Consider the following 10684-nt stretch of genomic DNA (forward strand, 5'->3'; position numbering starts at 1 on the left):
TGAAATATGCATATTTATGGTCATGGTAGGGCATAATGAACTGCATTGCACAACAAAATATGTTCCACCACGACACAGATTTGAAGAAAGTTACGTAAAATCGCAACAGGGGTGCCATATACATAGCGTCTTCCCTGTTTCAGATACAAACAAAAGGAGCGAGTAGAGGGTGATACGACAATACACACATGCTTTCACCGATACAACGTATGTGCGATTAGATTCATGTCGATGTTACAACACCGTTGATTTCTACAGCTACATTTATGTTCCCAATGGTGTTGCGATGCGCACGTGGTACAAGCACATCTTGGTCAACAAATGTGTGAGTCATGTCCCGCTTCCTGCGTCCTCAGACTCGAACCCGTTGGATCATTTTTGTGTGTGTGTGTGTGTGTGTGTGTGTGTGTGTGTGTGAGCCGTGCCCACTTTGTTTCGCCTTTTCTCCCCTTCACTTGCTAGGCCCCGCTAGGTGGCAGGAATTACCCTTAGCTTCATGTGTGTTATCGCTGGCGCGAAGTCCTGAAAACACGCAGGAACGAGGTGACAAGAGAGTAGCACGGACAATGGTCGGCCCGTCGGATGTGTGGGCCGCTTGATCTGTTTGTGCGCAGACCGGTTGGTTGCGAGTGTACCGTTAATGACTGCATCGAAGTTCCCACTACGCCCTTTAGTGTGTTTCAGCAACATTGTCTTCCCTTATGTCCATACTGTGCGCTTTTGGATTCTGGCGTTTTACACCGGGCTGAAATTATGGATTAAGGACTTCTCGGTGTACCAGCGGTCGGTATTGCTCGCGCTCAGTTATGCCCGCCTCTGTGACTCTCGGTTTATGGGTCTCAAGAAATTTTCACCCGTTGTAATTATTGCTACCCACAACTGGTCTAACGGTGGTTGCTTGCCTTTGTAAGTGGTACTCGTACTTGAAGTTTTGCCTTACTGTTAATTATATGAAGATGTCCGAAAGAACAGATACCATCTTCAGTTAGTTAAGGCTAACCGGCCATTGACCTTCTTCTTCTGTGCGGATGCACACGTATTACCCGAACTCTTACGGGACTCGGTAATATTGTCTGCCGCGAGTAATGAGTCTAATGGGCAGGGGCAATAGTATGTAGTGTGTGGACATTAAGTTGGAATTGTGGGTCTCATGGGGAACGTGCAAGGGATTAATCCCTGCAGTCGCAGTATCCTCTGTGCTCTCGGTGGCTCAGATGGCTAGAGCGTCTGCCATGTAATCAGGAGATCACGGGTTCGACTCCAGGACCGGGCACACATTTTCAATTGTCCTCGTTGATGTATATCAACGTCTGTCGACAGCTTAGGGTCTTGATTTAATTATTATTTCATTACCATTAATTGTTTACGCCACAAGCTGTCTGGCACCTTAGACGTGGTGGCTTTCAAATCAATGTTATTTTCCTGTGAGTTACCCTAGTGTTTAGTGAAACAGAGTAGTATTTTGTGCTGTTAAATTGTTCGTAAGGTCTGTGGTAAAAATGGTTCATTAAGCGGTGATTCTTAACGCATTGGTATATTTTCTTGGATTTATTGTTTACTATTTTAAGGAAATTTGTCGAACTAATAAATGCTGTTCAAATTGTGTTTTAAATCATTCTGAAATTTAAGAGCCATGGAAGAGAGCCTTACTTGTAAAGGCAGGCAATTAAGTTCCACCTTCTAGAGGTAAGCTCATAGAAATTTCAGCTTGGTGCAAACAAGTCTTTAGCTGTGTAGCCAAGGAAACTTATTCGCTGTTTGTCTATTTCAAATAGCTTCCTGAGATTAATTATTTCACTTTGTTCAGTTAAATTGTTTTGGAGGAGACGTTTATTACGCCATCATTTACCGTTTTATGTTACTAGGTACGGCCTTGCCGCAGTCGATACACCGGTTCCCGTGAGATCACCGAAGTTAAACGCTGTCGGGCGTTGTCGGCACTTGGATGGGTGACCATCCAGGCCGCCATGCGCTGTTGCCATTTTTCGGGGTGCACTCAGCCTCCTGATGCCAATTGAGGAGCTACTCGACCGAATAGTAGCGGCTTCGGTCCAGAATACCATCATAACGACCGGGAGAGCGGTGTGCTGACCCCACACCCCTCCTATCCGCATCCTTCACTGAGGATGCCACGGCGGTCGGATGGTCCCGGTAGGCCACTCGTCGCCTGAAGACGGAGTGCTTTTTTTTTAGGTGGTGTCTGCTCTGTGCAACTTTGAGTAACGTTTCCGTTTGAGTCTTACGGCATGGGCGAATTAGATTTTGTTAACTTGTATCTCTTATATTATGTTTCACCTGCATAGGATTTGTTAACAGCTGTGGGATTTACGAGTTGTGGGCCCGCTGCTTGGAGTGTCGCTTAGCTGCGAGGACTAGTTGCTGTTGTACACCGGCACTGTGTTTTCTGGGAGTGTTTGTGGCTGCGGTTCGTTAAATTAGCGGAGAAGTTTGCGCTGCCAGCATATTTCTTAAGTTTGTTTAGCGTACACGCTTATTTACAAGCTCTTATGTTAATATTTTCTGCCAGACATGTTACATCGCTCCTGAAATGAGTAACACCATTCGATTTATGACTAACCTTCACATTTTCTAAATCGGACCATTTCAGCCTGTACTAATTGTGCTAATATTTGGAAACTTTGAGAATACTTTTTCTGGTAGACAGTATTTGAGATGTTTTTCTAATCATTTTGCCATCAGTTCCCTATTCTATTCATTCCATGCATGTAAAAGAAAATCTTGCTGGTTTGTAACTGTTGGTACTGAACTATTATGCTTGGACTGTTCTAAAGACCAATATTTGGAGTTGTGATTTAGTAATCGCATCTGCAGATGTTCCTTTCAAAGAATAGGCTAGTCGGAGTAAGGTTGAAATTGATTCAAATTTATTTTTTAAAAAGTGATGATTTGTTCTTAAGATTTCGGGACAGTAATCTTTTCACTATTCTGAGGCCAAATTGCTTTAATTAAGAAATGTCTTACATTATTATCTTATCCTGTTGCTCATTCCTTGACATTGTTAATACTGTATTCCGTTTATTGGCATGGTCTGTCCTGTAAATAAACGTGAACTGTCAATGGAAAAACGATGCGATTATCACGGGTCTGCCCTTCCATGTGTCTTTTTCTTTTCTCATCTTGTGTAAGTGGATTTCAGATGGGTCATTTAAAAGCTTTGGTGCATTCCAGCCCTGTTGGTTGTGTCAATGAAGTCCGCCATCGCATAGAGGCTGGTTATCAATGCATTCAGAGTACACCTCGGATTTTTGAACTTTTACGAGCATCGATGAGGAGACACACTAAAGCCTCGCTTCAGGTAAACGGTGGCCTAGTAGAACACTTGTAACGTGTTTCTCCTCTATTACATATATGCTTTTCGGTGCTGCTTTATAAGGCGTTGATTTACTCGGTGGCAATACGTCATATCGGAGAAGCCATTGCTTCCCAGACATGTATTTTTTAGAACTATTTGCTTGTTTTCCTCTACTCGTTTATACAGTTTGTTACAAAAAGGTACGGCCAAACTTTCAGGAAACATTCCTCACACACAAATAAAGAAAATATGTTATGTGGACATGTGTCCGGAAACGCTTACTTTCCATGTTAGAGCTCATTTTATTACTTCTCTTCAAATCACATTAATCATGGAATAGAAACACACAGTAACAGAACGTACCAGCGTGACTTCAAACACTTTGTTACATGAAATGTTCAAAATGTCTTCCGTTAGCGAGGATACATACATCCACCCTCCGTCGCATGGAATCCTTGATGCGCTGATGCAGCCCTGGAGAATGGCGTATTGTATCACAGCCGTCCACAATACGAGCACGAAGAGTCTCTACATTTGGTACCGGGGTTGTGTAGTTTAATGAAATAATGAAATTTCATTAAAGAATGCTAATCAGTTACCTTTTTTAAATTTTGCTTTTGGTTAATTTTCTTTACCTTTCTGTACGTACGAACTTCGTTGTAGAACTTCTTATTTGCGTGTGGTAATAAAAATATTCATTGAGACAGAATTAAGTACATTTAAAATTACGTGAACTCACATTAACTGATTAAGAATATTTAGTTGAGAATTAAATCCTTTACATAATTCGGCCTTGGCACACAGTTTCTAAATGCAGTGGGTTTTTTCTTTAAATACACTCCTGGAAATGGAAAAAAGAACACATTGACACCGGTGTGTCAGACCCACCATACTTGCTCCGGACACTGCGAGAGGGCTGTACAAGCAATGATCACACGCACGGCACAGCGGACACACCAGGAACCGCGGTGTTGGCCGTCGAATGGCGCTAGCTGCGCAGCATTTGTGCACCGCCGCCGTCAGTGTCAGCCAGTTTGCCGTGGCATACGGAGCTCCATCGCAGTCTTTAACACTGGCAGCATGCCGCGACAGCGTGGACGTGAACCGTATGTGCAGTTGACGGATTTTGAGCGAGGGCGTATAGTGGGCATGCGGGAGGCCGGGTGGACGTACCGCCGAATTGCTCAACACGTGGGGCGTGAGGTCTCCACAGTACATCGATGTTGTCGCCAGTGGTCGGCGGAAGGTGCACGTGCCCGTCGACCTGGGACCGGACCGCAGCGACGCACGGATGCACGCCAAGACCGTAGGATCCTACGCAGTGCCGTAGGGGACCGCACCGCCACTTCCCAGCAAATTAGGGACACTGTTGCTCCTGGGGTATCGGCGAGGACCATTCGCAACCGTCTCCATGAAGCTGGGCTACGGTCCCGCACACCGTTAGGCCGTCTTCCGCTCACGCCCCAACATCGTGCAGCCCGCCTCCAGTGGTGTCGCGACAGGCGTGAATGGAGGGACGAATGGAGACGTGTCGTCTTCAGCGATGAGAGTCGCTTCTGCCTTGGTGCCAATGATGGTCGTATGCGTGTTTGGCGCCGTGCAGGTGAGCGCCACAATCAGGACTGCATACGACCGAGGCACACAGGGCCAACACCCGGCATCATGGTGTGGGGAGCGATCTCCTACACTGGCCGTACACCACTGGTGATCGTCGAGGGGACACTGAATAGTGCACGGTACATCCAAACCGTCATCGAACCCATCGTTCTACCATTCCTAGACCGGCAAGGGAACTTGCTGTTCCATCAGGACAATGCACGTCCGCATGTATCCCGTGCCACCCAACGTGCTCTAGAAGGTGTAAGTCAACTACCCTGGCCAGCAAGATCTCCGGATCTGTCCCCCATTGAGCATGTTTGGGACTGGATGAAGCGTCGTCTCATGCGGTCTGCACGTCCAGCACGAGCGCTGGTCCAACTGAGGCGCCAGGTGGAAATGGCATGGCAAGCCGTTCCACAGGACTACATCCAGCATCTCTACGATCGTCTCCATGGGAGAATAGCAGCCTGCATTGCTGCGAAAGGTGGATATACACTGTACTAGTGCCGACATTGTGCATGCTCTGTTGCGTGTGTCTATGTGCCTGTGGTTCTGTCAGTGTGATCATGTGATGTATCTGACCCCAGGAATGTGTCAATAAAGTTTCCCCTTCCTGGGACAATGAATTCACGGTGTTCTTATTTCAATTTCCAGGAGTGTATTTACTGAATTCCTTCCCGGCGTTAGCTGTGGAACACAAGACTGTCTCTATTAGCAGAAAATGGTTAAATATTGCCAAGCCGACGTTTAATTATCACTGATATAACACACTTGACTATACATTTAAGTTATTTGAAAGAACCAAAATTGTTAAATTTCAACATTAACTATCCGCCTATGAATGCACAAATCCGTCAGTCTCAGGATCGCTGTAAAAGAAGTACATTTTCTTAATTCACTGCTAATGTTTATCTGTTCCCGATTTACGGGTTTGGTTAATTTTTCTTAGCGGAACAATTTTTTAAATGTGCCGCCGCTGCAAATCGCTCGGTCGCGGCACAGCCCAGCAACACCGCTAAAAATGCTGAAAATTCTTTAAAGAAATGTTATAGATGACATGGGTAAGCTAATTTACATTAATAATACACACTTTTGATAAATTATGATGTATTTATACCACAACAATAATTCAACTCACATTAGTTTGTAATTTCTGCTCTAATGGCGGCTAAATCTCGATACAGACAAATGAAGTCTACTCATTCATGAAATGCTTCGTCACAGCTTCCTCTCGCTTTCAGCTCTACAGGGAGATGACCAAAGAATCCACAGTACGTGGTGCTTTTATACTACTGCTGACTATTAACATTTCTTTGTAATCCCACAACATTATTTTCGTCTGTGGCTGAATTTTACATTTTTGTTATCGCAGATATTTACACATTTCACAATTATATTATGAACATAGAAACATTACCATCCTAAATACAGAGAGAATATTACTACAAAAAATATTACAATAATGACGAATGTCCTTTACACAAAATTAAATGATATTTTTTGTTAAATAATTACAGTATTTACAAATTGCTTTTTAGCGGCGTATATGGTACAATTAAATTTTAGTTTATAAATAGTGTGAGTTTGCCTGGGAACGTTACATTGCCCCCTGGCAGCATTTGGCAAAGAGTTTCTATACTTTGACACAATGGTGCCAGTAACGTTCTTTACAATTCTGTATTTTTTTATGGAATGGCTCTTTTAATTAGTCCCAGGGTTATATATGTTCATGGCTCCCCCATTTGGGCGAAGGCAGACAGGAAACCTGGGCAAAACTGTGCCGGAGCCCAGCCATCCCAGTTGGTTCATGATTAATCTTGTCTCTTTAACAGTCATTCTTTTGAATTGATTTAGCAGTTTGTCATCAACGGTTACATAATATCACAGTCACATACAGTTCAACGAAAGTTTTTTGTGTGTGATTAACTACTCGTTATTATTATTAATTTTGCGATATACTGCAAGGTCACTTGTCCTAGGATATATCACTTAGTTTCTTGAAATCATTTAGCACAACGTCACTTTTCATAATGTTCCCACTACCTACGTGTTACAAATCCATCTCCTACACTTGTTAGTGTTCATTTTCTCTTATCAGTTTACGGGTACATAATGAATGTTCAATATTTATCAAAAATGGAGTCATTGACATGTTATGCAGTTTGTGTAAATATTTTGGAATATATCAATAATGCTGTAGTTGGCGAGCGGTGCGGAGTGATTGTTGAGCGGCGCTCGGCGCGGCGCGTCGGCTCCGTGTAGGTTACCGCCCCCGGTGTTGACAGCTACGGCGCGGAGAGGCGTGTGGCTGTCTGGTCTGCTACGGGCTGCTGTGGCCGCTGCATGGCTGAGGTAGCCGGATGCGCGTTGTGTATCAGCTCGCACGTGTGACATCTTCTTGCAGTGCTCCAGCAAACATGTAACAAGTTCACAAACAGTGTACTATCCTTATGGGCATTTTTCCTGCTGTGGGGAAAAAAACGCACACAGTTATTGGCAGTTATTATTCAGTAGGCCTTCACTAGTCTGGTTTGCACAATGTTTCGTTGTCACAGTAACACGTTTTATGGGCACACAATATTTTTTCACCATGTCATGACTTGTCATTAGTCACACGCAAGTTTTCACCTTAGGACAAAATGTATCTCTGTAGTCAATGCGCTTTTCTGGCGTCCCTTGACACACAAAGAGTTATAGGTTAACACTAACTTGGTCCACCGTCCGTTATCGGTTCACTGTTCGTGTCGTGCTAGTTCCTTGTTCACTTGCACACACGACGATGATACAGTTTCTTACAACTTCGTGACGTATTGCTGCAGGTTTAACAGTCACTGTCTGTCTCTGCCACACAATACTGCACTTTTGTTTAAGTTTTTTCATTTACAATGTCCGTTGTGCAATTTTTTAACAGCACATTCGTAACTTCTTTGTTCGCTCTTTACCAAGGTGTGTGATATTTGCGTACATGGTAACAAATATTAAAATTTCGTATTAGTCTGCCCAAAAATCATCTATATTTATGTTCGAGTAGATTTTATTTGTGCATTCCAGCCGGATTCAGGCATATTGTTCAATAACTCCTTTGAAATCATGTCTCACTTTACTGTCAAGGTCCTACGTAACTACAGTGTAGTCTCTGTAGGCTAAAATTGACTTGGACTGTATCAGGCTAGCTCTTTTTTACTGATAGGATCTGCACATGCTTCAATTGAAGCTTCCTTGTGCGTGACTTTGCGTTACTTAAATTTGCAATAAGTTTGCCTCCCATGGTGCCCTCTGGTCACTACTGGGTGCATTATTCTCTTTGATAACACTGGTTTGAAAATAAAGTTCTCAGGGTTCAAATGGCTCTGAGCACTATGGGACTCAACTGCTGTGGTCATAAGTCCCCTAGAACTTAGAACTACTTAAACCTAACTAACCTAAGGACAGCACACAACGAAATGATAATTAAATAGACACCCTAGCTGCAAGCAGGCGTTGATACACTTCATTGGGGACATGTTGAAAATGTGTGCCCCGACCGGGACTCGAACCCAGGATCTCCTGCTTACATGGCAGACGCTCTATCCATCTGAGCCACCGCGGGCACAGAGGATAGTGCGTCTGCAGGGATTTATCCCTTGCACGCTCCCCGTGAGATCCACATTCCCAACATGTCCACACCACTACATTCGTAGTGCGCCTAATAGATGTTTGCCCATCATACTCATTACTCGTGGCAGATTAATCTACCAAGTCCCGTACGAGATCGGGCATAGCGTGTGCGTTCGCACAAGAAGGTCAAAGGCCGGGAGCCCATATTTTTAACTATATATGACGGTAGTATCTGTTCCCGAAAGAACAGTTACCGTCGATGACCATGCAGCTTTGCTCGAAATGAAATGACGGTAACTGTTCTTTCGGGAACAGATACTACCGTCATATATAGTTAAAAATATGGGCTCCCGGCCTTTGACCTTCTTGTGCGAACGCACACGCTATGCCCGATCTCGTACGGGACTTGGTAGATTAATCTGCCACGAGTAATGAGTATGATGGGCAAACATCTATTAGGCGCACTACGAATGTAGTGGTGTGGACATGTTGGGAATGTGGATCTCACGGGGAGCGTACAAGGGATAAATCCCTGCAGACGCACTATCCTCTGTGCCCGCGGTGGCTCAGATGGATAGAGTGTCTGCCATGTAAGCAGGAGATCCCGGGTTCGAGTCCCAGTCGGGGCACACATTTTCAACATGTCCCCAATGAAGTGTATCAACGCCTGCTTGCAGCTAGGGTGTCTATTTAATTATCATTTCATTTCGAGCAAAGCTGCATGGTCATCGACGGTAACTGTTCTTTCGGGAACAGATACTACCGTCATATATAGTTAAAAATATGGGCTCCCGGCCTTTGACCTTCTTGTGCGAACGCACACGCTATGCCCGATCTCGTACGGGACTTGGTAGATTAATCTGCCACGAGTAATGAGTATGATGGGCAAACATCTATTAGGCGCACTACGAATGTAGTGGTGTGGACATGTTGGGAATGTGGATCTCACGGGGAGCGTGCAAGGGATAAATCCCTGCAGACGCACTATCCTCTGTGCCCGCGGTGGCTCAGATGGATAGAGCGTCTGCCATGTAAGCAGGAGATCCTGGGTTCGAGTCCCGGTCGGGGCACACATTTTCAACATGTCCCCAATGAAGTGTATCAACGCCTGCTTGCAGCTAGGGTGTCTATTTAATTATCATTTCATTTCGAGCAAAGCTGCATGGTCATCGACGGTAACTGTTCTTTCGGGAACAGATACTACCGTCATATATAGTTAAAAATATGGGCTCCCGGCCTTTGACCTTCTTGTGCGAACGCACACGCTATGCCCGATCTCGTACGGGACTTGGTAGATTAATCTGCCACGAGTAATGAGTATGATGGGCAAACATCTATTAGGCGCACTACGAATGTAGTGGTGTGGACATGTTGGGAATGTGGATCTCACGGGGAGCGTGCAAGGGATAAATCCCTGCAGACGCACTATCCTCTGTGCCCGCGGTGGCTCAGATGGATAGAGCGTCTGCCATGTAAGCAGGAGATCCCGGGTTCGAGTCCCGGTCGGGGCACACATTTTCAACATGTCCCCAATGAAGTGTATCAACGCCTGCTTGCAGCTAGGATGTCTATTTAATTATCATTTCATTTCGAGCAAAGCTGCATGGTCATCGACGGTAACTGTTCTTTCGGGAACAGATACTACCGTCATATATAGTTAAAAATATGGGCTCCCGGCCTTTGACCTTCTTGTGCGAACGCACACGCTATGCCCGATCTCGTACGGGACTTGGTAGATTAATCTGCCACGAGTAATGAGTATGATGGGCAAACATCTATTAGGCGCACTACGAATGTAGTGGTGTGGACATGTTGGGAATGTGGATCTCACGGGGAGCGTGCAAGGGATAAATCCCTGCAGACGCACTATCCTCTGTGCCCGCGGTGGCTCAGATGGATAGAGCGTCTGCTATGTAAGCAGGAGATCCCGGGTTCGAGTCCCGGTCGGGGCACACATTTTCAACATGTCCCCAATGAAGTGTATCAACGCCTGCTTGCAGCTAGGGTGTCTATTTAATTATCATTGCATTTCGAGCAAAGCTGCATGGTCATCGACGGTAACTGTTCTTTCGGGAACAGATACTACCGTCATATACAGCACACAACACCCAGCCATCACGAGGAGTTCTCAGGGCCTCATATTATTGATATTATTCTGGGTTCGAATCTGTCAAT

General features: G+C 44.9%; 2 non-coding genes across 2 annotated transcripts; both read left to right on the plus strand.

Moving 5' to 3' along the window:
- Positions 1–9945: 9945 nt before the first annotated feature.
- Positions 9946–10020, plus strand: Trnat-ugu (transfer RNA threonine (anticodon UGU)). The gene has a single exon. It is a non-coding gene; the product is annotated as a tRNA-Thr (tRNA).
- Positions 10021–10386: 366 nt separating this feature from the next.
- On the plus strand, positions 10387–10461 carry Trnat-ugu (transfer RNA threonine (anticodon UGU)). The gene has a single exon. It is a non-coding gene; the product is annotated as a tRNA-Thr (tRNA).
- Positions 10462–10684: the final 223 nt, after the last annotated feature.

This window comes from Schistocerca nitens, chromosome 2, assembly GCF_023898315.1.
Source record: "Schistocerca nitens isolate TAMUIC-IGC-003100 chromosome 2, iqSchNite1.1, whole genome shotgun sequence".
In the NCBI taxonomy this organism is placed as follows: Eukaryota; Metazoa; Arthropoda; class Insecta; order Orthoptera; family Acrididae; genus Schistocerca; species Schistocerca nitens.